Below are 27,750 nucleotides of genomic sequence, written 5' to 3' on the forward strand. Positions count from 1 at the left end.
TTATTTTTCTTTAGATTTTTCCTTATTCCATTTTGTTGATTTTTGGTATAATGTTTGTTTCTTTCTGCTTTATTTATGTTTACTTTTATCCTCCTTCTCTAGTTTCATATGGTCAAAATTTAGGTCAATGATTTGAGACCTTTCTTATTTTCTAATATAGGCCTTTAAAGTTGTAAGTGTCCTTCTAAGCACTGATATAGCTGTATCTCACTAATTTTAACTTGCGTTTCATTGTCATTCAGTTAAAAATACATTCTAATGTCCCTTTTCAGTTTGTTTCATTATTTTTCTTGTTTTATTTTGCTGTGATCAATGAATTATTTAGAAATGAACTGTTTAATTTTCTCCCAGATTGAGCTTTCCTTTATTCTTTTGAAGAGCAGATTTTTAAAAAGTAGCAGTTAAGTCTAGCTCATCAATTTTGCTCCTAGGGTTATTGTTTTCCACGACCTCTCTAAGAATATTCCTAAATCTCAAATATATTCTCCTGTGTTATCCACTAAAATCTCTTTAGTTTTAGCTTTTATTCTAAACCTCAGATTTAACTTCATGATATGTATCATATTAGGTAGGGTTGAAGGTTCATTATTTTTCCCAAAAAGAGTAGTTACGTAAGTACTATTTGTTGAGAAGAATTTTCCTTTCCCAATAAATACTTTTGAGACTTTCATTAAAGGGAAGTGACTGCGGGTGTATTTCTGGATGCTCTAGTTTATTTCATCTATGTATTTGTCAACTCTTATGTCAGTACTACACTGTCATGAATATTTTAACTTAGTGATACCCAATATTTACACTCTTGACATTGTGGGCTACATAATTATTTGCTCTATGCATCTGTCCTACACTTTGCCGAATGTTTAGAGATCTCTGTGTTCTAAACACTAAACGTTATGGCACCCTCCTTCAAGTCTGGGTTTTTCTTATAGTTTGTGTCCAGGTCGAAAGGATTTTCTTAATTTTCTTTTATATAAAAATAAATTAATTTCTCACACACTCTTAAAGATATGCAATTCTAGATTGAGATTACTTTTCTCTCAATTCAAAGACATCTTTCCTCTGTCTTCTCAACTCCATAATTTTTGAGAAGATAGTGGTCATTCAAATCAATATGTGTCTATAGATAGTTTATTGTTTTCCTATAGTTGTCTTAACAATTTTCTCTTTCTTTTTGGTTTTAGCATGTTAACTGGTGTTCCCACAAGTGTGTGTGTGCGTAACTTGCTTGGAGTTATATGAGCTTCTTAAATCTGTAAATTTATGATGTCATGTTCTGGTCACCCAACAGAAGTGGGATGAAGTCCCCCCAAACCTCCCAAATTGATGCAAATTTCAAGCCTGATAATGCCATACACACATACCAAGATAATATGAAAATATTTATTACTCACTTAACAAAACTTTCCAGGGAGAGAAGGGCAGGCTTCCCAAGAAGATCCAAAATGACATGAGAAAGCAGACAAAGGGATTGGCTTGGGGTTTTTATGGTGGTTAGGGATTAGATTCAGCATGGGTGTTCCTTCATGCACTCCAGGGCTGCCTGGTTTGAACTTCCCATTGGTGTAAAAGGAGGACACACGTGGGCTTTCTTATTTGCTTGCCTTAATGTGGGCTGAAATCCAAAGAAGCAGAGTGGGGCTTAAAAGCAGTCAGCAATCAAACACTAAACATGGAGTTTGTCTCTTTATTACATGTCACCAAATCGGAAACATTGAAGAAATTGCAATTTCAATTTTTTTTTTCAGCTCTGGTTTCCCCCGTCTCTGTCTCTCTCTTTCTTTTAAGTATTTTCTCCTTCTGTCCTGTAATTTATAATCCCTATTTTTCTTTAAGTTCATGGATTTTTTCCTTTGTCATATATATTATGATGTTAAACCCACAGAGTGTGTTCTTAACTTTAGATCATGCATTATTTAGTTTCAGAATTTCCGCTTCAATTTTTGTAGATTCTGTATTTTCTGATATTTCCTAAGTGTTTATTTGTATAAGCATATTTTCTTTTACTTATAAGATGTAGTTATAACAGCTGATTTAGGATTTTTGTTTACTAATTTCAACATTTAGATCATTTTGGTACCAGTTTCAGTTGACTGTTTTTCCTCTTGAGGCTAGGTCACAATGCATGATTCTTTGTATGTTACCTGTTTTGTTATTGTATCCTGTCCACTGTGAATGTGCTCATGTGGAGACTCTGGATTTTGCCTATTCTTCTGTAGAGTGCTAACTTGGTTAAACACAAATTGATAACTCTGTTTTGTGTTTGTTTGTTTTTTTGTCAACCACAATATAAGTTTAGATTTAAAAAACCTCTAACTGTATGACTTTGAATCTGCCCTACACATGTGTGGTTGAGGGTTAAACCAGATTTGGGCAGTGTTTAAACTGCCACTGGCTTGCATTTTCTTTCAGCAACTGCTCCCATGTCTGGCTTTTTTGTTGTTGTTGTTTGTTTGTAGGTTTCTGTAATCAGGTTTTAGTATTAATAGCTGTGATTGCTTCAGACTGTCTCAGGCTTTTCAGCTCAGATAAACTGCTTTCTTCTATTGGAGTTTTAGCTGCCCTGTAAAATGTTGACCTTCTCTCTCACTCATTGCACTGGTGCCTTCTCCCAAGCTTTAAGTCCCTTCCAGATGTAGGTGCTTTTCATACTCTCTAGTGCCTTTATGTAATTTTATTTTTTAAAATTTTCTTATTAAATAATGGTAAATATATGCTTATTATTTCCAGAATATTTGGATCAAGTAAAAGCTTGCTTGGTCATTCTAGAATAAGTAAAATTATTTTTTTCCACTACTTTTATTACATTGTCAATATTTTTCTTAATGATTTTTAAGAATTATGTATTTTGGATACGAGTCTATTTGTTGGAAGTATGTTTTGTGAATATCTCCTTACACTCTGAGGCTTACATCATTGTCTTAACTCTCTCTTGTAGGTTAGTGCTTTTTGTAGTCTCCCAAAAACATCTTTGCTTACTCCAAGTCATGAAGATACTTCCTATTTTTGCTAGTTTTACAATATTTATAACAGCTTCTTATGATGTTTAATTGACATATGATAAACTGCACCTGTTTGAAGTGCAGTTTGATAAATTTTTACATATGTGTACACTTGTGAAACTATTACCACACTCAGGATAATGAACATATTAATCACCTCCAAAAGCACCCTTTGATAATACTTCCCTCTTAAACCTCCCAGATCCACTCAGCCTCTTAGACTTCCTGTCACTCTTTTTTTCTGTCACTGAATTCATTTCTGTCACTATTTCATGGCTTATTTATATAATTTTTATTTTATTTTATGTAAATGAAATAACACCATCTTTGGGGATTTTCTTGGGGAGGGGCATCTGACTTTTTTCCAACAGCATAATTATTTTGAAATTTACCCATGTTATTTCTTGTTTGAGTAATTACTTCCTTTTTATTGCTGAGCAGTATTGTATTGTATGGATTTAAAACATTTTGATTATCTATTAATCTGTTAATAGACATTTGTTTCAATTTTTGGCTATTACAAAATAAAGCTTCTATGAATGTTTGTGTAAACAATATGCTTTCAGAGGTTCCAAGATGGCTGAATAGGAACAGCTCCAGTCTGCAGCTCCCAGCGTGAATGACGCAGAAGACTGGTGATTTCTGCATTTCCAACTGAGGTACAACCCACAGGGGCTTGTCAGATAGTGGGTGCAGCCGACAGAGCAGGATGGGACATGGCCTCACCCGGGAAGTGCAAGGAGTCAGAGAATTCCCTTTCCTAGCAAAGGGAAGCCATGACAGACGGTACCTGGAAAATCAGGAAACTCCCACACTAATACTGCACTTTTCCAATGGCCTTAGCAAAAGGCACACCAGGAGATTATATCTGGTGCCTGGCTCAGAGGATCCCACGCCCACGGAGCCTCACTCACTACTGGCACAGCAGTCTGAGATCAAACTGCAAGGCTGCAGCGAGGCTGGGGGAGGGGCATCCACCATTGCTGAGGCTTGAGTAGGTAAACAAAGTGGCCTGGAAGCTCGAACTGGGTGGAACCCACCACAGCTCAAGGAGGCCTGCCTGCCTCTGTAGACTCCACATCTCAGGGCAGGGCATAGCTGAACAAAAGGCAGCAGAAACTTCTGCAGATTTAAACATCCCTGTCTGACAGCTTTGAAGAGGGTAGTGGTTCTCTCAGCACAGAGTTTGAGATCTGAGAATGGACAGACTGCCTCCTCAAGTGGGTCACTGACCCCTGAATAGCCTGTGAGGTGCCTCCCAGTAGGGGGCGACTGACGCCTCATACTGCTGGGTGCCCCTCTGAGACGAAGCTTCCAGAGGAAGGATCAGACAGCAACATTTGTTGTTCTGCAGTATCTGCTGGTGATACCTAGGCAAACAGGGTCTGGAGTGGACCTCCAGCAAACTCCAACAAACTTGTAGCTGAGGGTCCTGACTGTTAGAAGGAAAACTAACAAATAGAAAGGACATCCACACCAAAACCCCAACTGTACGTCACCATCATCAAAGACCAAAGGTAGATAAAACCACAAAGATGGGGAGAAACCAGAGCAGAAAAGCTGAAAATTCTAAAAATCAGAGCACTTCTTCTCCTCCAGAGGAACACAGCTCCTCACCAGCAACAGAACAAAGCTGGATGGAGAATGACTTTGACGAGTTGAGAGAAGAAGGCTTCAGATAATTGGTAATAAAAAACTTCTCTGAGCTAAAGGAGAATGTTCAAACCCATTGCAAAGAAGCCAAAAACCTTGAAAAAAGATTAGACAAATGGCTAACTAGAATAACCAGTGTAGAGAAGTCCTTAAATGACCTGATTGAGCTGAAAACCATGGCACAAGAACCACGTGATGCATGCACAAGCTTCAGTAGTGGAAGAAAGGATATCAGTGATTGAAAATCAAATGAATGAAATGAAGCAAGAAGAGAAGTTTAGAGAAAAAGGAGTAAAGAGAAATGAACAAAGCCTCCAAGAAATATGGGACTATGTGACAAGACCAAATCTATGTCTTATTGGTGTACCTGAAAGTGATGGGGAGAATGGAACCAAGTTGGAAAACACTCTTCAGGATATTATTCAGGAGCATTTCCCCAATATAGTGAGGCAGGCCAACATTCAAATTCAGGAAATACAGAGAACGCCACAAAGATACTCCTCAAGAAGAGCAACTCCAAGACACATAATTGTCAGACTCACCAAAGTTGAAATGTAGGAAAAAATGTTAAGGGCAGCCAGCAAGAAAGGTCGGGTTACCCACAAAGGGAAGCCCATCAGACAAACAGTGGATCTCTCAGCAGAGACTCTACAAGCCAGAGGACAGTGGAGGCCAATATTCAACATTATTAAAGAAAATAATTTTCAACACAGAATTTCATATCCAGCCAAACTAAGCTTCACAAGTGAAGGAGAAATAAAATCCTTTATAGACAAACAAATGCTTAGAGATTTTGTCACCACCAGGCCTGCCTTACAAGAGCTCTTGAAGGAAACACTAAACATGGAAAGGAACAATCGGTACCAGCCACTGCAAAAATATCCCAAATAATAAAGACCATCGATGCTAGAAACTGCATCAACTAACAAGCAAAATAACCAGCTAACATCATAATGACAGGCTCAAATTCACACATAACAATATTAACCTTAAATGTAAATGGGCTAAATGCTCCAATTAAAAAACACAGACTGGGAAATTGGATAAACGGTCAAGACCCATCAGCGTGCTGTATTCAGGAGACCCATCTCACGTGCAGAGACACACATAGGCTCAAAATAAAGGGATGGAGGAAGATCTACCAAGAAAATGGAAAACAAAACAAAACAAAAAAGCAGGGGCTGCAATGCTAATCTCTGATAAAACAGACTGTAAACCAACAAAGATCAAAAGAGACAAAGCCATTACATAATGGTAAAGGGATCAATTCAACAAGAAGAGCTAACTATCCAAATATATATGCACCCAATATGAGAGCACCCAGATTCATAAAGCAAGTCCTTAGAGACCTACAAAGGGACTTAGACTCCCACACAATAATAATGGGAGACTTTAACGCCCCTCTGTCAACATTAGACAGATGAACGAGACAGAAAGTTAACAAGGAGATCCAGGAATTGAAATTAGCTCAGCACCAAGCAGACCTAATAGACATCCACAGAACTCTCTACCCCAAATCAACAGAATATACATTCTTCTCAGCACCACATCACACTTATTCCAAAATTGACCGCATAGTTGGAAGTAAAGCACTCCTTAGCAAATGTAAAAGAACAGAAATTATAACAAACTGTCTCTCAGACCACAGTGCTATCAAAATAGAACTCAGGATTAAGCAACTCACTCAAAACTGCTCAACTACATGGAAACTGAACAACCTACTCCTGAATGACTACTGGGTACATAATGAAATGAAGGTAGAAACAAAGATGTTCTTTGAAACCATTGAGAACAAAGACACAACATATAAGAATCTCTGGGACACATTTAAAGCAGTGTGTAGAAGGAAATTTATAGCACTAAATGCCCACAAGAGAAAGCAGGAAAGATCTAAAACTGACATGCTAACATCACTATTAAAAGAACTAGAGAAGCAAAAGCAAATACATTCAAAAGCTAGCAGAAGGCAAGAAATAACTAAGATCAGAGCAGAACTGAAGGAGATAGAGACAAAAAAAAAAAAAAAAAAAAAAAAAACCTTCAAAAACTCAATGAATCCAGGAGCTGTTTTTTTAAAAGATCAACAAAATTGATAGACTGCTAGCAAGACTAATAAAGAAGAAAAGAGAGAAGAAACAAATAGACACAATAAAAAATGATAAAGGGGTATCACCACTGATCCCACAGAAATACAATCGGTCACCAGAGAATACTATAAACACTCTATGCAAATAAACTAGAAAATCTGGAAGAAATGGATAAATTCCTGGACACATACACCCTCCCAAGACCAAACCAGGAAGAAATTGAATCCCTGAATAGACCAGTAACAGGCTCTGAAATTGAGGCAATAATTAATAGCCTTCCAACCAAAAAAAGTCCAGGACCAGGCAGATTCACGTCTGAATTCTACCAGAGGTACAAAGAAGTGCTGGTACCATTCCTTCTGAAACTATTCCAATTAATAGAAAAAGTGGGAATCTTCCCTAATTCATTTTATGAGGCCAACGTCATCCTGATACCAAAGCCTAGCAGAGACACAACAACAACAACAAAGATTTTTAGACCAATATCCCTGATGAACATTGATTCAAAAATCCTCAATAAAATACTGGCAAACCAAATCCTGCAGTACATCAAAAAGCTCATCTGCCATGATCAAGTTGGCTTCATCCCTGGGATCCAAGGCTGGTTCAATATATGCAAATCAATAAACGTAATCCATCATATAAACAGAACCAAAGAAATAAACCACATGATTATCTCAACAGATGCAGAAAAGGCCTTCGACAAAATTCACCAGCCCTTCATGCTAAATACTCTCAATAAACTAGGTATTGATGGGACGTACCTCAAAATAATAAGAGCTATTTATGACAAACCCACAGCTAATATCATACTGAATGGGCAAAAACTGGAAGCATTCCCTTTGAAAACTGGCACAAGACAGGGATGCCCTCTCTCACCACTCCTATTCAACATAATGTTGGAAGTTCTGGTGAGGGCAATCAGGCAAGAGAAAGAAATAAAGGGTATTCAATAAGGAAAAGAGGAAGTCAAATTGTCCCTGATTGCAGATGACATGATTGTACATTTAGAAAACCCCATCGCCTCAGCCCAAAATCCCCTTAAGCTGATAAACAACTTCAGCAAAATCTCAGGATACAAAATCAATGTGCAAAAATCACAAGCATTCCTATACACCAATAACAGACAAACAGAGAGCCAAATCATGAGTGAACTCCCATTCACGATTACTTCATAGAGAATAAATTACCTAGGAATCCAACTAACAATGTGGAAGAGGATGTGAAGGACCTCTTCGAGGAGAACTACAAACCACTGCTCAACGAAATAAAAGAGGACACAAACAAATGGAAGAACATTCCATGCTCATGGATAGGAAGAATCAATATTGTGAAAATGGCCATACTGCCCAAGGTAATTTATAGACTCAATGCCATCCCCATCAAGCTACCAATGACTTTCTTCACAGAATTGGAGAAAACTACTTTAAAGTTCATATGCAACCAAAAAAGAGCCCACATTGCCAAGACAATCCTAAGCCAAAAGAACAAAGCTGGAAGCCTCACACTACCTGACTTCAAACTATACTAGAAGGCTACAATAACCAAAACAGCATGGTACTAGTACCAAAAGAGATATATAGACCAACGAAACAGAATAGAGTCCTCAGAAATAATACCACACATCTACAACCATCAGATCTTTGACAAACCTGACAAAAACAAGAAATGGGGAAAGGATTCCCTATTTAATAAAGGGTGCTGGGAAAATTGGCTACCCATCTGTAGAAAGCTGAAATTGGATCCCTTCCTTACACCTTACACAAAAATTAATTCAAGATGACTTAAATGTTAGACCTAAAACCATAAAAACCATAGAAGAAAACCTAGGCAATACCATTCAGGAGGGCATGGGCATGGACTTCATGACTAAAACACCAAAAGCAATGGCAACAAAAGTCAAAATAGACAAATGGGATCTAATTAAACTAAAGAGCTTCTGCAGAGCAAAAGAAACTACCATCAGAGTAAACAGGCAACCTACAGAATGGGAGAAAATTTTTGCAATCTACCCATCTGACAAAGGGCTAATATCCAGAATCTACAAAGAACTTAAACAAATTTACAAGAAAAAATCAAACAACCCCATCAAAAAGTGGGCAAAGAATATAAGAACAGACACTTATCAAGAGAAGACATTTATGCAGCCAACAGACACATGAAAAAATGTTCATCATCACTCGCCATCAGAGAAATGCAAATCAAAACCACAATGAGATACCATCTCACACCAGTTAGAATGGTGCTCATTAAAAAGTCAGGAAACAGCAGGTGCTGGAGAGGATGTGGAGAAAAAGGAACACTTTTACACTGTTGGTGGGACTGTAAACTAGTTCAATCATTGTGGAAGACAGTGTGGCGATTCCTCAAGGATCTAGAACTACAAGTACCATATGACCCAGCCATCCCATTACTGGGTATATACCCAAAGGATTATAAATCATGCTGCTGTAAAGACACATGCACACGTATGTTTATTGTGGCACTATTCACAATAGCAAAGGCTTGAAACCAACCCGAATGTCCACCAATGATAGACTGGATTAAGAAAATGTGGCACATATACACCATGGAATACTATGCAGCCTTAAAAAAGGACGAGTTCATGTCCTTTGTAGGGACATGGATGAAGCTAGAATCCATCATTCTGAGCAAACTATTGCAAGGACAGAAAACAGAACATCACATGTTCTCACCCATAGGTGGGAATTGTACAATCAGAACACTTGGACACAGGGTGGGGAACATAACACATGGGGTCCTGTCGTGGGGTAGGGGGAAGTGGGAGGGATAGCATTAGGAGATATACCTAATGTAAATGACAAGTTAACGGGTGCAACACAACAACATAGCGCATGTATACATATGTAATGAACCTGCACGTTGTGCACATGTACCACAGAACTTAAAGTATAATTTAAAAAATATGCTTTCATATCTTTTGGGGAAATGCTTAGGATGAGAATTGCTGAATCATAAGTTAGGTATATATAATATTTAAGAAAACCTGATGAACATTATTTTGCTGTTTTGGGCTTTATTTCCTCTTTCTGGTGTCCTAAAGTGGAAGTTGAAGTCATTGATTTGAGGCCCTTGTTATTTTCTAATATGTGTAGTGTTATAAATTTCTCATTAAGCACTGCTTTAGCAGTATCTCACAAATTCTGATATGTTACATTTTTGTTCTCATCAAGTTAAAAACGGTTTCTAATTCTGCTTTTGGTTTACATTTGACTTATTCACTGTTTAGACTTATTTAATTTCTGAATATTTGAAGATGTTCCAAATGGTTTTTTGTTATTGTTTCTCACATGTGTTTCCATTGTGGTCAGAGAATACACTTTGCATGACTTGAATCATTTTAAATGTACTGAGAACAGTTTTATGGTCCAGAATATGGTCTATCTTGATAAATGTTCTATGTACACTTGAAATGAATGAATATTTTACTGCTGTGAAGTGGAGTGTAGTATAAATGTGAATTAGGTCAAATTTTGCTAGGATTGCTGAAGTCTTCTACACCCTTACAGAATAAGGGTGTCTACCTAGTCGTTCTAGCAATTATTGAGTAAAGGATATTGAAGTGTCTGACTGAAATTGTGGATTTGTTGATCTTTACAGTTATATTACTTTTTGCTTCATATGTTTTGAAGCTCTTTATTAGGTGCATAAATATTTAGAATTGTAATTTTTTCTTAACAAATTGACTCCTTTATTATGTAACATAAACTTATTTATCCCTGGTAATATTCTTTGCACTGAAATTTACTTTATCAGGTATTAATGCAGCTACTTCAGCTTTCCTTTATTTTGTTTTAGCATGATTTTTTTTCATCTCTTTACTTTCAACCTGTTTGTGTTATTACCTTTAAAAGAAGTCTTTTTGTAGGCAGCATATATTTTGATCTGCTTTTTCATCCAGTCTAACAATTGTTGCTTTGTGTTTGTGCAGGAAAGCCATTGGTTTAGATCATTTACATTGAATGTGTTTATTGATATGTTTCAGCTCAAATTTACTGTTTTATTTGTTTTCTGTTTGTCTCATCTGTTTTATCTACTACTTCCTCTTTTTCTTCCCTCTTTTGGATGAATTGAATATGATTTGTGATTCTGTTTATCACCTTGTTGGCTTACTAGCCATAAGTTTTTGTTTTGTTATTTTACTGGCTGTCCTAGAGTTTAGAATATAGATCTTTCCTTTATAGATGTCTGCATTTAAGTGACATGCCATTTTATTTATAGTATCAGAACATAACACCATTCTTCAATTTTCCCACACTGCTCTATTCCTGTTTTTGCCATTCATTTTACTTCAGCATTTATTACAAACTCCACACTACTTTGTTATTATATTTTGTTCAAATAGTAATCATCCTCTAAAAATATTTAAGTAACAACAACAACAAAAAAATGCCTTCTATGCTTATCCACATAGTAACCACTTCTGGTTTTCATTTGTCTTTTATATAAATCTTTATTTTCCTCTGTTATTATTTGCCTTTTGTCTGAAGGACTTCCTTTAACATTTTTTTGTAGTACAGGTTTGCTGTACTTTGATTAATTCTTTCACCCTTTGGTTCTCTGAAGAGAAACTTAATTTTTCCTTTATTTTTGAAGGATATTTTCAAAAGGTGTAGGATTCTTGTTCAATGGATTTTTTTTTTCTTTTAGTGTTTAAAAGATTTTTAAAGATGATGAGAAATCTGCCATCATCTTTATGTTTATAGTTCTGTACTTAGCCGGCATCCTCACCTCTTTTTTCTGGCTGCTTTTATGATTTCTATTTTCATCACTAGTTTTGAGCAGTGATATGTATCTCTCTCTCTCCTTATCTGTTATCTATCTGTCTACCTCCCCACCTATCTCTCTCTGATAACCTTAACTTACTTTCTGTATGTATCACTTTCTGTCTCATCATTTTTACTTCTTTATTTCATTTTTCTCTTCTTGGATAATTTTATTCATTTCTCTAATGTTCCATTTACTGTATTGAATTCATTCTTCTTTGGACACCATTTAATTTAATCTTCATTGCTGAGCTAATATCTCTTACTTCATTTTCTTTCCTGAATTCAATGAGCTCTTTTCTCCTTTTTAGACATTTCTAACTTGAATTTGATATCAACGCATCATTTTATGTCATTTTGTTTATAATTTAAATTACCCTTTTCTACTGTATATTTCCCGTACATAATTTTAAAACTATATATTTATCTCTAAATCAATTAACTTCTTTCTGATATCATTTTGCATTTTTAATAGGCAGAAAATTTAACTCTCTCAACAGCAGGAAAATTGTATTTCTCTTGGCATGATTTAGGTATTTGACATAATTGCATCTATATATTATAAACATTTTGTCATATCACATCAGTATTCAATTAATCAAATAATATATTAATATATCCAATGCCTATTCTTCTGTTGCATCTCTTCTGCTATGTCATTTTTAAAATTTTTCTAAAATTTTTAAATTTATTTAAAAATAATTTTAAAAATTATTTTAAAGTTTTATTTCTTTATTTTAGTTTATTTTAAGTTCCAGGATACATGTGCAGGATGTGCAGGTTTGTTAGATAGGTAAATGCATGCCATGGGGGTTTGCTGCATCTGTCAACCCATCACCTGTGTATTAAACCCAGCATGCATTAGCCATCTTTCCTGATGCTCTCCCTCTCCTCATATCCCCCCTTTGACAGGCTCCAGTGTGTGGTGTTCCCTTCCCTTTGTTCATTTGTTCTCATTGTTCAGCTCCCACTTATAAGTAAGAACATGTGGTGTTGGTTTTCTATTCTTGCGTTAGTTTGCTAGGATCCATCCATGTCCCTGCAAAGGACATGATCTCCTTTTTTTTTATGGCTGCATAGTACCTTTTCTCATAAAGAAGGCATACAATTTTAATATTTACAGTTTTGTTGTCTTTTTGTCAATAAAAAACTTGTTGGTGCATATACTGTAGATTTTAGTCTCTTCTTTTTCTTGTATACCCATTTAAAGCTTACTAATATTTTGTTAATGAATACTTGTAAATGAACCAAAATGCTAAATATTACTTATTAACTGTCAAAGACAGAACCAAAGGAGAAGAAAAATCCTTTTCCTTCTCAATGCTGTTTAGTTGAAAAAATGACATAGGCTAGAAAACTATTCAGAGGAATATGTTGATACTTTTTATTCATTTTTATTGTAGTTTATATTTAAACAAGGATTTCATAGATATAGGTTCATTATTAGAGATTACACTAATCATATAATAAATTTTACTTAGCTTTGTTTTTTGAATTATTTGTTCTCTTGTATTGAATTGTTAGTCCTATATATGAAGACTGTAGTTGTAATTATAGAGTTTTTATATCAGCATTTTATACTTTTTTATGTTTTTAAGATCAATAATTTGTATTTTCCATTTTCAAAACTATATTAGATATTTTTGCACCATTGCTCTTCTAAATACCTTTTAGAATCAAACTGTTAGGTCTTCTAGAGAAGATATTCTATTGGGATATTTGTGATTCAAATGGCTTTGTCAACTAATAAGTAGAAAAGTAGATATTTTCTAAATACTAAGTTTCAATGTGCTATACTATGGTAAGATCTTAACAACAGAGGAAACTGGATACAGGATACATGGGAATTCTCATACTATTTTCACATTTTTTTCTGTAAATCTATTTAAAAATAAATAATTTATATAAAAATAGTAAGTTTTGGCAGGGGAACATTCTATATCTGTCATATTTTTGGCACTTTTTGGACGTTTTTTAATAAGATTCATAGTTTCTGTACATTTCTATTTAGGGTGATATCTAAGTCTTTTGTTGACATCATGCATACAATTTGTTCTCCCAATTTTTCTTTCCTAATTAGCTACTTCTAGAGTATGAGAAAATTCCTAATTTATGCCTATTGAACTTTTGCCCAACCACTTTTAGAAATTTACGTGGAAGGAATACTCATTTTTCAGTTGATTATCTTGGATTTTCTTGTCATGCAATAAAATTATCTACAAACAGTGACATTTGCAACATTGTTTTTAGTGCAACCTAATAGTTTTTATTTTTTATTATTTTATTTTTATATTTTAAGTTTTATTTTATGTTGGGGGTACATGTGAAGGTTTGTTACCAGGTAAACACATGTCATGGGGGTTTGTTGAACATATTATTTCATCACTCAGGTATTAAGTCCCATACTCAATAGTTATCTTTTCTGCTCCTCTCTCTTCTCCTACCATCCCCCCTCAAGTAGACCCCAGTTTTTGTTGTTTCTTTCTTTGTATTCATAAGTTCTTATCATTTAGCTCCCACTCATAAGTGAGAACACACAGTATTTATTTTTCTGTTTCTGTATTAGTTTGCTAAGGATAATACTTTTCAGCTCCATTTATGTTCCACAATAGACATGACCTCATTCTTTTTTATGGTTGCATAGTATTTTATGGTTGCATAGTATTTTATGGTGTATATGCACCAAATTTTCTTTATCCAAACGGTCACTGACAGGCATTTATGTAGATTCTATGTCTTTGCTATTGTTAATAGTGCTGCAATGAACATGCATGTGTATATATTTTTATGAGAATGATTTCTATTCCTGTGGGGATATACCCAGTAATGGGTTTGCTAGGTCAAATGGTAGTTCTGCTTTTAGTTCTTTGAGGAATTACCATACTGCTTTCCACAATTGGTGAACTAATTTACGCTCCCACCAACAGTGTGTAAGTGTTCCCTTTTCTCCACAACCTTGCCAACATCTATTTTGACTTTTTAATAATTGCCATTCTGACTGATGTAAGATAGTATTTCATTGTGGTTTTGATTTGCATTTCTCTAATAATCAATGATATTAAGCTTTTGTCATATGTTTGTCAGCCGCATGTATGTCTTCTTTTAAGAAGTGTCTGTTCGTGCTCTTTGCACACTTTTTAATGGGGCTGTTTGTTTTTCTCTTGTAAATTTGTTTAAGTTCCTTATAGATGCTGGATGTTATACCTTTCTCAGATGCGTAGCTTGCAAAAATTTCATCCCATTCTGGAAGTAATCTGTTTACTCTGTTGATAATTTCTTTTGCTGTGTAGAAGCTCCTGTTTAATTAGATCCCACGTGTCAATTTTTGCTCTTGTTGCAATTGTTTTTGGTATGTTTGTCATGAAATTTTGCCTGTTCTTATGTCCAGGATATTATCTCCTAGGTTGTCTTTCAGGATTTTATAGTTTGGGGTTTAACATTTAAGTCTACAATGCATCTTCGGTTGATTTTATTTTTGTGTATGATGTAAGTAAAGGTCCAGTTTCAATCTTCTGCATATGGCTAGACAGTTATCCCAGCACCATTTATTGAATAGGGAGTCTCTTCCCTGTTGTTTATTTTTGTCAGTTTTGTCAAAGGTTAGAAAGTTGTAGATGTGTGGTCTTATTTTTGGAGTCTTTATTCTGTTCCATTGGTCTATGTGTTTGTTCTTGTACCAGTATCATGACATTTTGTTTACTGTAGCCCTGTTGTATAGTTTGAAGTCAGGTATCATGATACCTCCAGCTTTGTTCTTTTTGCTAAGAGTTTCCTTGGCTATCTGGGCTTTTATTTTTTTGGCTCCTTATGAATTTTAAAATAGTATTTTTTAGTTCTGTGAAGAACGTCATTGGTAGTTTGGCAGAAATAGCATGGCATCTGTAAATTGCTTTGGGCCATATAGCCATTTTAATTGTATTGACTCTTCCTATCCATGAGCAGGGGATGCTTTTCCATTTGTTTATGTCTTCTCTGGTTTCTTTCAGCAGTGTTTTGTAATTCTCATTGTAGAGATATTTAACACCACGGGTAGCTTTATTCCTAGGTATTTCATTATTTTTGTGGCAATTGTGAATGGGATTGCCTTTCTGATTTGGCTCTCAGTTTGGCTGTTTTTGGTTTAGAGAAATGCTAGTAATTTTTGTACATTAATTTTGTATCCTGCAACTTTCTGACGTTATCAGCTGAAGGAGCTTTTGGACTGAAACTATGGGGTTTTCTTGATTAGAATCATGTCGTCTGCAAACAGAGATAGTTTGACTTCCTCTCTTCCTATTTGGATGCCTTTTCTTTCTCTTAACTGATTGCCCTGGCCAGGACTTCTGATACTGTGTTGAATAGCAGTGGTGAAAGAGAGTATCCTTGTCTTGTGCTGGGTTTCAAGGGGAATGCTTCCAGGTTTTCCCATTCAGTATAATGTTGGCTGTAGATTTCTTATAAATTGCTCTTATTATTTTGAGGTATGTTCCTTTAATATCTAGTTTATTAAGAGTTCTTAACATGAAGTGGTTTTGAAGTTTATCAAAAGCCTTTCCTGTGTCTAGTGAGATAATCATGTGGTTTCATCTTTAGCTCTACTTATGGGATGAATAGCATTTATTGATTCATGTATGTTGAACCAATCTTGCACTAGGCATGAGCTTACTTGATCATGGTGAATTAGCTTTTTAATGTGATGTTGGATTCAGTTTGCAAATATTTTGTTGAAGATTTTTGCATCAGTGTTCATCAGAGATATTGGTTAAAAATGCTCTTTTTTGTTGTGTCTCTCCCAGGTTGTGGTATCAAGACGATACTGGCCTCATAGAGTGAGTTAGGGGAGAGTCCCCCCTCAATCTTTGGGAATAGTTTCTGTAGGAATGTTACCTTTTCTTCTTTGTACACCTAGTAGAATTTGGCTGTGAATCTCTCAGGCTCCAGGCTTTTTTGGTTGGTGGGCTATTTAATACTGATTCAATTTTGGAACTCATTATTGGTCTGTTCAGGGAATCAATTTCTTCTTAGCTCGGTCTTGGGAAGGTGTATATGTTTAGGAATTTATCCATCTCTTCTAGGTTTTCTAGTTTGTGTACATAGAGGTGTTTGCAGCAGTTTCCGATGGTTGTTTTTATTTCTGTGAAGTCAATAGTAACATTCCCTTCATCATTTTAAATTATGTTTATTCGGATCTTCTCCCTTTTCTTCTTTGTTAGTCAACTTAGTGGCCTATTTTATTATTTTTTTCAAAAAAACCAACACTTGGATTCATTGATTTTTTGAATGGTTTTTAATGTTTCATTTCCTTCAACTCAGCTCTGATTTTTATTTTCCATAATCTGCTAGCTTAGAGGTTGCTGCGTTCTTGCATCTCTAATTCTTTTAGTTGTGAAGTTAGGTTGTAAATTTGAGATCTTTCTGACTTTTTGATGTAGGCATGTAGTGCTATGAATTTCCTTCTTAACACTGCCTAAGCTGTGTCCCAGAGATTCTGGTATGTTGTATCCTTGTTCTCATTATTTTCAAAGAACTTCTTGATTTCTGCTGTAATTTCATTATTTACCCAGAAGTTATTCAGGAGCATGCTGTTTAATTTGTGATTGCATGGTTTTGAGCAATTTTCATAGTCTTTCTTGCATATTATGATATTTTTATTGTTTGATGTTTTCACTGTGTTTGTGAAATTCTTTTGTTTTTTACTTTTATTTTAAGTTCTACGGTACATGTGCAGGATGTGCAGGTTTGTTACATAGGTAAACATGTGCCATGGTGGTTTGCTGCACAGACTTCCATTTTTATTGTGCTGTGGTCCAACAGTATGTTTGATATGATTTTGACTGTTTTACCTTTCTTAATGACTGACTTTTTTTTTTTTTTTTTTTTTTTGACGGAGTCTCTTGCTCTGTCACCCAGACTGGAGTGCAGTGGCGCGATCTCGGCTCACTGCAAGCTCCCGGGTTCATGCCATTCTCCTGCCTCAGCCTCCCGAGTAGCTGGGACTACAGGTGCCTGCCACCACATCTGGCTAATTTTTGCTTTGTTTTGTATTTTTAGTAGACAGGGTTTCACCGTGTTAGCCAGGATGATCTCGATCTCCTGACCTCGTGATCCGTTTGCCTCGGCCTCCCAAAGTGTTGGGATTACAGGTGTGAGCCATCAGGCCCGGCCTCTGTTGAGGGTTGTTTTATGTCCAATTATGTGATCTGTTTTAGAGTATGTGGCATAAGGCTATGAGAATAATGTATATGTTTAAAGTCTACTAGATCCATTTGGTCCAATGCTGAGTTTAGGTCCTGAATATCTTTGTTAATTTTCTGCCCCCCAATGATCTGTCTAATATTGTCAGTGGAATGTTGAAGTCTCCCACTATTATTGTGTGAGGGTCTGTGTTTCTTTGTAGGTCTCTAAGAACTTGCTTTATGAATCTGGACACTCTTGTGTTGGGTGCATATATATTTAGGACAGCTCGGCCTTGTTGAATTGAACACTTTACCATTATGTAATGGCTTTCTTGGTCTTTTTTTATTCTTGTTGGTTTGAAATCTATTTTGTCTGAACTTAGGGTTGCAATCCTTGCTGTTTTCTGTTTTCCATTTGCTTGGTAGATTTTCCTCCATCCCTCTATTTCTAATGTTTATGCCTCCTTTTATTTTACTTTTATTGCATGAGCAAGTACTTCCAGTACAACTGCTGTAAAGAAGTATTAGAGTTTTGTCTTACACCTGACATTAGTGGAAGCATGCATAATCATCTCAATTGAATGGGTGTGTGAATAATTCTTTTATCTTTACCTAAATTCATGAATACAGAATTTGACCCAACCCCTTTCAGAAGAGAGTGAGAATATCCTATGATGTTCCTTTTTTGATTTCTTACAGAAGACAAACTCTGTAGTACATTTCTTAGTATGGAATCAATCTTTGCATCCTTGTAAAACCTAATTAAGTATGTTCTATTATTCTTTAATAATAGAATGTCTGGAGGATTCCATTTCATGGTGTTCTAAGAAGTCATCATTCATTTGGAGGTTTGCCTTTTATTTTTGTATATGTGTAGTTGGGGGTATTTGCTTAGTTTATACTGGGTTTTATCTTTTTTGAAAAAAAAAAGGCTTTATCTTTGAATAACCTAAGAAAAGTGGCAATTTTAGTCATACAACTTGATGTTTTCACAAATCCAAACATGTCTGTTGACATCACCAAAGGCAAAGTATAAAACGTATCTATTACTCCCCAAGTTTTTCTTAGGCTTCTTTGCAGTCAATACTCTCACACCATCCCAGATCCAGTTAACCTCTAATTTGCTTGCTGTCAGCATAGATTTGACCTTTCTAGAGTTTAATGTGAATGGGACTATGCAGAATGTAGCCTTTCATGTGTGGCTTTTCAAATTTATTTTCTTTTTTAAAAAACTGACAGCTAACCTTGTATGTTTTTATCATGTACAATGTTTTGAGAGTTATTCGTGTGGTTCATGCATCATTAGTTTATTCCCTTTAATTGTATGAATATGCCATGAGTGATTTACTCATCTACCAGCTGAATGGAAATTTGAGTCATGTCTAACTTCGGGTTACTTTTGATAAATAATCCGTAAACATTTTTGTATGCTATTTGTGTAGACATAAATTTTTCTTTCATTTGGATCAATACCTGGGAGTAGGATTCCTGCCTCTAGTATTGCAAGTGCATATTTAACTTTGTAAGAAACTATAAAATTACATTCCCATTAACAAATATCTGAGAGTGTCAGTTACTCCAGATCATTGTCAATATGCAATGAGTCTTCAAGTTTAGCTGTTCTAGTAACTAGTGACTGTGTAGTATAATAGCAGTAGCAGTCTATCATTATAGTCATAGTTTGCATTTTCCTAATGTTGAATGATGTTGCTAATCTTTTGCTTATTTGCCACTCAGCATTCTTTACTGGTAAAATTTCTGTTCAAATCTTTTTCTGTTTATTTTTAGTTGCTTTTAAAAATACGTGTTTATATTTAGATTTAAATGTTCTCCATATGTTCTGGCTAAAGGTATTTGTGTTCATTGTATTTCCTCTAATTTGTACCTTGTCTTTTTATATTCTGACTCATAGTGACTCAAAAGGCAAAAAATACCCAGTTCATAGGAGTTTCTCCTATAGTTTCTTCTATAAGGTTTATAGGTTTAGGTTTTACATTTTAATATTAGTTATCTGGATTAGGCAAAGGTTTCTTAGACAAGAAACAAAAATATGAACCAAAAAAAGAAAGAAAAAATACGTTAGACTTCTCAGAAACAACATAAGGTAGGAGACAGTGAAGGAATATTTTCAAAGTGCTGAAAGAAATAAAACAAAACAAAACTGTCAACTTAAAATTCTATGCCCAGTAAAATATTTGCAATAACAAAGGTAAACTACTTTTTTGCAGGCTTACAGAAGCTGAAATAATTTATTACCTGTAGACCTACACTATAAAGGGGGTTAAAGTCCTAATGACAGAAGAAAAAATAAATGAGGTAGAAATAAGATCTACATAAAACAATAGAAACCACTGGAAATGGTTAGATATGTGGTAAATATAAAAGATATTTTCTTGTTTTATAAAATCTCTTTAAAAGATAATTTATCATTTAAGGCAAAAAAAGTATTATGCAATTTATAACATGTATAAATAAAATGCATAACAATAGAAGAAAGACCAGGAGGACAAATGGAAGCCTACTGTTGTAAGGTTCTTGTATGTATAATATGTGTAGTGCTATAATACTCAAAGGTAGGCTCTGCTAAGTTAATGAAGCATACTGTAAACCCAAATATGACTGCTAAAATCATAAAATGACTAAGTATACTAGATAAACCAGGTAAATAAATAAAATAAAATCATAAAATCTGTATGTGTGCCCACAAACACATACACAAAAAGCTTGAAATTGGAAATTTTATGTATTTAAAAACTTTCTAAATACAGAATTTCAGTGGGTGTTAAGCCAATTTGTTAAAATGTTAAAATGAAATATTTTCTCATTAGTGTGTAGGAACTGCTGATTGACTTCAGGATTCATGGAAATATACAAGTCCAATTTCTGCAAATACCATTGCATAATGTGGATGATAAATGATATTGTGATTAATTATGCAAAGCCACATCTGGATTCATGAATCTTTGGGAGCTATCTTTTTTTAGATACTATAGGCATAAAACCAAGAACCAAAATAAACTGAACATCAGACTTTTGAATTTTTACATCACTAAGAGTGAAACAAATATTTTTCAAAAGTAATATATATATTAAAACACATTGTTCTTATGGAAATTTTATTATTAATAAAAATATTTACTTTTTGAAATGGTGTGATGTAATGATGCATACTTAATATGTAGAAATTATTTTAAAATTATCTAAAAATGTAAACATTGGTTATTTTATGTTTGTCATTGTTTTCACTTTTCATTTTTATAGGATCTATAATGTACATAATGTAATATGTATATACTTTTAAAACTACAATTTATTTTATTTGGTTATTTATTATTAAAATTATGTTTTACCTAGTAATATATAAACCTATATAGTATAAAAATACATGTAAAAATGTAATATGTATATGCTTTATACTATTACATATTGCTAATTGTGAGAATTAGTATGAATATTAGTCATTTGGTGACTAAAACAAATAAATATAGTGAGATTTTAATGAATAAAAGGCTCAGTTCTAAAAGCTTTGTTCCTTCTGCTCTGAGACACTATAACTAGATGTTCAAGCATGAACTTCTAGAGAGACTTGTACAAATTCAGTTTCAGTTTTAGTACTTTCTAGCTATGACACTTTAGGAAAATTAAGGCTTATGAAATAGCCTTAAGAATGAATTAGAAAAAATTTTTATTAAAAAGCATATATTAGTACCTTCCTCATTGAGTAATTGAAAGGATAAAATAAATTAAAATATGTAAAATAATTAGAATAATGTATGAGACACACAAGTGCTTATGACTATCACTATGATTACTACTACCAATAATGACTTATAATACTGCTTAGCATTTAATAAAGTATCAGGCACTATTTTACAGAACTCTACATAGATTAACTCACTAATTCTCATAAAAAGGTGGGTATGCATGAGATATATTCCCATTTTGGAGATAAGTGAACTGGCACAGAGGGATTTAAATCTTATTCTTATGTTTGTGTTAAAGCTGCCATCTATTAATATTTAAGGAACAAGTTGTTTTGATCATGGTGATAAGTACAGTAGTAGATTGGTTAAGATAAGCTTGAAAAAATAGTTCTGTATTATCATAGGTTAGACTATCATTATGTGTGGGTTTTTATTTTTGCCCATGACATCATATTTGACAACCAAAGTCACGTTTGCTTCATAAAATGAAGTATGCAAATTAGCTCTAATATTTTTAATTTACTTTGAAATGGCTTGTGTAGTCAGTGTGCCTACTGACTCAAATGTTAATCTCTTTTGGCAATGCCCTCACAGACATACTCAGGATCAATACTTTGTATCCTTCATTCCAATCAAGTTGACACTCAGTATTAACCATCACAATGATTTATCAAAGGCACACATCTACTGGATCCATTTATTTTTAGAAGTACGGTAGCAGAAATCTCATGTTCTCTCTTCAATGAGCATTTTTTGAGCATCTACTTTTGTGCCTAGCACTGCTATAATTATTGGGCACCTAGTAATGTGAGGAATCAAATTTCTTACCTAAAGCAATTCACAATGAGTGAGACAGCATAATAGCAATACATAACTGCAGGTGCTATAATGTCTAGTGATATGGGAATACAGTTATAAATTAGAGGAGGTCTCCATAAAGGGAGGACACTTCAACTGTATTCTCAGCATGATAGATTTTGTGGGTTGTTTTTTGTTTTCAGACGAACTAGGCATTCAACATAGCAAGTGTAAAGACATTGAACTGTGAAAGAACAGAGCATGCACAGGATACAGTCAATTCAAAGCGATTGCAGGTGAAGATGTATAGAGGAGATGGGATTAATTCATAAATGGTTTAGCTTGTATCCTATAGAAAACAGAAAACCAATTAAGGTAGTTTCCATAATCAAATGTGCTGAGTCAACAAAAAGATATGTTGGAGCTTACCCTGTGTCAGGCACCGTGTAAGCCCCCCTGGAAACACGGTGATGAAGAACATAAAAATGCTTCCTGCCCTTGGGAAACTGAGGGTATTGAGGACATACGAAGATACTGACAATCCTTTTGGAAGGTGAATTGGGCAGTGATATTATTGAGACCTAGAGGAAGAGAATTAGAGTTAGGGATGAATATGCTGCCCTGCTGAGTTTTTGAAATGAGTTTCAAATTCTTTTCCCATGGCTGGACATACCATGGAGCCAGTTAAAATAATATTCCTCATTAATAAGGTGCTAGTTTAAATGTCACCTCCTCAAAGAGGGCTTCTCTGACTACCTTAGCCACAGGAAATACTCTTCACATATTATACAAGAACCTTATAACAGTGTACTTTCATTTCTCCTCTCCTGACCTTTCTGCTATTGTTAACGTTTTACTTATGCTCATGCTATAAACTGCATAATACAGTTTTTGCTTAGTCACTTTCTATCCCATTACCTCAATTTATTTTGTTAACACTTTTTGCTACCTGTAACTATCTAATTTATCTACTTGTTCATTTTCATTTTGTTTTTCCAACCTAGAATGCAAATTGCATGAGGGTAGATAAATGGTTCATTCTGTTTCTATTCACCATTTCATCACAGGAATGGAGACACAATAGGCTCTCAAAACATTTTTGTTTGGTGTTGAATTGATGGACATAAGAGAGAGCTCAGGCTAACTTGGAAGTCATTGATGTATAAGCACAGGTGAGTGTGAGTGTGGGTGAGTGTGTGAAGTTAGTCTCTCTGGAATATATTCTCAGTCTTTCTGCTATCTTTCACCACCTCCTTCTCTTCTTCAAAGGGCAACTGGTTGTTACAGAAAAGACAGCATTCAAGAAATCATGGAGGGAGAACGCAGGAACCTGGTGCCACAAATGCAGATTATGTGTTGCTCTAGGTTCTTTTGCCTTGACTCCATATCTACCCCCTCAGTCTCTCCAGGATACAATGTGGAAAACATGGCCACTGACAAGTTGGCATAACTGCCAGAATAGCTTTATTCATCAAAAAGACAGGGACAGTCCTACTTACTACTAGTTCTAAAATTCCTAGAAAAAGACTGCTGTTGGACTGACTTTTCAATTGCAGGTACCAACCCTTGATCCAATCCATTGTGATCGGTGTCAGAAGCTTCATGAGTACAGTGAGAATGCACCCCAGCGTGCCTAGAATGGTCCTGTTTACAACTCTCAGCCTAACTTAATCATCCACAGCACCCTCCCTCACTCTCAAATAATGTGCTCTAGTTTAGGTAATAAATTATAGAGTACTTCCATAGGAACAAAATGATCCTTTCATGGTCACCATGCAGTTGGTGATTGACTTCCAGAAATATGCTTCGGGTGACAGAAGTAGAAAGTTGCTGGAAATCTAAGATGACCAAAAGGTAGGAGAACCCTCCAGGAAGCCAATTGCCTGTGTCCATCCCCTTGTCCATGCCATCCCCAGTGCACCTCTTCCAGACATGACACCTAGAGTTAGGCAGCAGAGCCTGGCATACTTCAAGCTTCACCCATAGGTGTGCTGATCTCTTGAAAGCCTCGCTCTTCTCATGATACCACAGGCAGGGGACTGAGTCAATGATAAACTATAGAATGAGTATCAATCTGAGGTTCTCAGCTAACTGTCTCCTCCACTTTAAAGGTTTTCCTCCCTTTGACAAGCCCTGCACTTGGATTTCTCCTGAGTGAAATACTTGGTGAGGGTTTCACTGACAGACTTCTTCCCAGGCCCCAGGATGATCTTAAGATTCCTGGAAATAAACTAAGAAGTAAATTTAAGGCAGCGTCTTACACTTTCATCTAATTCTTTACCCAAAATGTGTGAACCTGAAGGCAACTCAAAATTCTGAGTGAATTTCCAGATTTTTCTTGGAAGTGACAAAAAACAACCACAGGCACCACCCAGCCAGCACAGAGAGACATTTGCAGCTTTCTCCATTCATTTGCATTGTTTTCTTTAACATTTTTCTGCCCTCATTTTTCACTGGACATTCTCTTGTTTTGTATTTTTCCTCTGTCTCATTTTATTCTCTTTGTCCTTTTTAAAATTCATCTGCCTCTTTTCAGTCACATCTTCATCCCCTCCTTTTATTCCTTTCTTTCTTCTCTTCCTCCCTCCTCACTCTCTCTGTCGTTTTTCCTTGATGAAACACACTGAATGTGAAGTCGATTTGTCCCTGGACGTAGCTGTTGCTTGGGAGAAGACACACCCCAGGCTCTGAAGACTCTCTACTTCAATACTGAAGGATCTCGGCCTCAGCACTGACATGAGTTATGTAAGATGGTGGCCCCTGAAAGAGCACTAAACAAGTTACATTAGTGAGTGCTCTAGATCCCTTCTACACAGCTGTGCTTGAAGGTCCAGAACTGATTGCCAGTGTGTCTTTGGGGCATGCATTTTCTACTGCCTGTTCCACTCTGAAGAGCTGGCTTCCTGAGTTAGATATAAGGTCTGACTGCTTAATATTTGATGGCATGATTTTCTCACTGCCCAGATGAATACAGTGTTGTATAAGGCCAATGCAATGCTGAAGCTGTTGCTCCATAATTTCAGAAAAGTACAAAGAAGCAAGCAGAGAAGGGAGCATATAAACTCATAAACATCTGTGGGAAACAGCAAAGAGATTCATTTGTAAAATGAAAAAGAAACTATAAAAAGATATTTACATTATCCTGAGGAGAAAAGGCTATATTCACAGACTTTATTATTAAATTTTAAAGATAATTCATAATATATTTCTCTCTGGTGCTGCAGTAAAATTTTATGTTCAGGACTTTGGATATATGCCTTGTGTTTTAGGTCATGGCCATGGTAAGTGTCATATTGTGGGTCTTTGTTCATTCATTAATTCAACAAATATTTCTTGATGCACTTGTAACATGTTGGCCACTACAGCATACATGGGCTATACGGACATGACCGAGACAGGCAGGTTCCTACCTTCAAAGAACTTATATTCTATTGATTATATTCATAGATACAAACAAATGAATCAAGGAGTGGTTTAAAATTACTGAACTTTTGGAACAGAAAGAAGGCTTGTATGGCTGAAGCATGGTAAACAGGGTCTGGGTAGTGTAGGATGAAGCTGAGGGAATAGACAGAGACAAGGGTCATGATGAAAAGTATAGATTTTATTCTAAGGGTAAATAATACTTCATAATTGTGGCTTCTTCTTCAAGACCAGAGCTAAAGACCAGCAATTCCTCTTACCTGGCTAGACTTCAGGTACTGTTTGTCCATGTTCCCCATAATCCCTAAAATCCCTCCATGTGGGGATCATTAATGCCATTTTTAACATAAAGTGACTTAAACCTCATAGAATTAGAAAAACCTCTCAGCAGAATTAACTCGTATTGTCCCTCCATGCCTGACCACCTGTCACAAATCTTTTCTCTTTTCTTGGATGTCCAGTTACAACATCAGCTTTCTAGGGTCTGGCCATCGCCTCTTGACTTCCTGTGAAAAGGCCTCACTTTCTGCCTCTGTGATTATGAGCAAAAACTATTACATGTATCCTTCTGGCTGTTTCTCATTCTAGGGCTTGGGTTACAAAATATGAATTAAAATATAAGCCATTTCCATTATTATCCTTTACTAATTTTTATGAACAGTTGGGAAATGTGCCATTTCAAACATTTTGCTTAGCATCCTCTCAAAGGCATGAAACTTCTGCATTTTTTGAACTGCTATGGATTAGAAATAACAGAATGGCAGGAAAAGAAGGATTGAGCACTTTTCATACCTCTTTTACCCAGATTGACCCCTTGGCCAAACTCTGAATGTTGTTTAAAATTTGCATAATATTTTACAATTACAGCTTAAACTTGGCTTTAATTTCCCAATAATCAGCATCCAATTTAGTACATCTTGTTTTATTTTAATCTCCTCTTTTCAGTTTCTTGTAGGATTTTTACATTTAGTATCTTTTTTAATTAAAGGAAACTTGCAAAATTTCAATCTTGTGTAGACATAATTGAATCTTGAACAGACAGAACCTTTGGATAGAAATCTTTGCATTTTGAGAACACCACTCTAAGAAATGCCTTAATGGAGTAGCACTTTCCAGTAAGATGAAGAGTTACAGATAGGAGCAAATTGCAACTGAACTTGTGTTTTCATGTGGCTGGATTGCCAGGAGCCATGTATTGTTCCTATTGTTCTGTAGATCTTTGCTGGAAAGTTTACATTCATTGATTGCTCAAGGCAAGTGCTGCAGCTGGGTGAAATTCCTTTCTAAAAAGAAAAATATACAACAGGTACTCAGATATCCTTACACTGCCTTCTTTCCACTGCTGACTTCTACCTCCCTCCAAGAAAGTAGAAGTATGTGGGAAATGGAAAATATGGAAGGTAGGTAAACAATGGGAGATCAGAAAAGGAGAAAAGAGAAACGGGAGAATAGTCCAATGGAGAGGTAGAAATGGGAAGAAAGAAGACAAAAGAGGGAGGTGTTGGAGAAGGGAGGATATAGGATCACCTTTAAGGTAGAAGTTCTGTGAGGAAAGAGCTGGGGGAGATAGGAGATGAAGAAAATGAAGATGGAAAACTTTAGAACTGATGTCAGAACAGGCTGCCATTTTTTAACCTGAAAGTGATTCCAACCTTGTATTAGTCTCACAAGGCTGCTGTAACAAGTTACCACAAACTTGGTGGCTTAAACAACAATACTGTTTTTGAGGTAAGAGGTTAAAATTGGTCTCACTAGGCTAAAACCAAAGTGTCAAGAAGACTATGTTCCTTTCTGGAGCCTCTAAGGGAGAATTTGTTCCCCTTTCCTTCGACTTCTGCAGATTGCCCACAATCCTTGGTCCACAATCCACTTCCTACATCATTAAAGACAACATAGGCAGATTGAGACTTTCTTACATTAAATGACTGATTTCTGTTTCCAATGTCACATTTTCATTACAAAAACATTTTAACATAGCATCACATATTTATTTGTAGAATGGGATTGTTTCCTCTATATAATCAAAGGGGGATAAGAAACTTGAAATTGACAAGGGAAATTTAGTAAACAAAGTCTTTATATGTATCCTAAAGCTAGAAAGAAGATAGGCACTCCTTTAGCATAAGTAGGTCTAAAGTGATATA

This window comes from Rhinopithecus roxellana, chromosome 11 (genome assembly GCF_007565055.1).
Source record: "Rhinopithecus roxellana isolate Shanxi Qingling chromosome 11, ASM756505v1, whole genome shotgun sequence".
NCBI lineage: Eukaryota > Metazoa > Chordata > Mammalia > Primates > Cercopithecidae > Rhinopithecus > Rhinopithecus roxellana.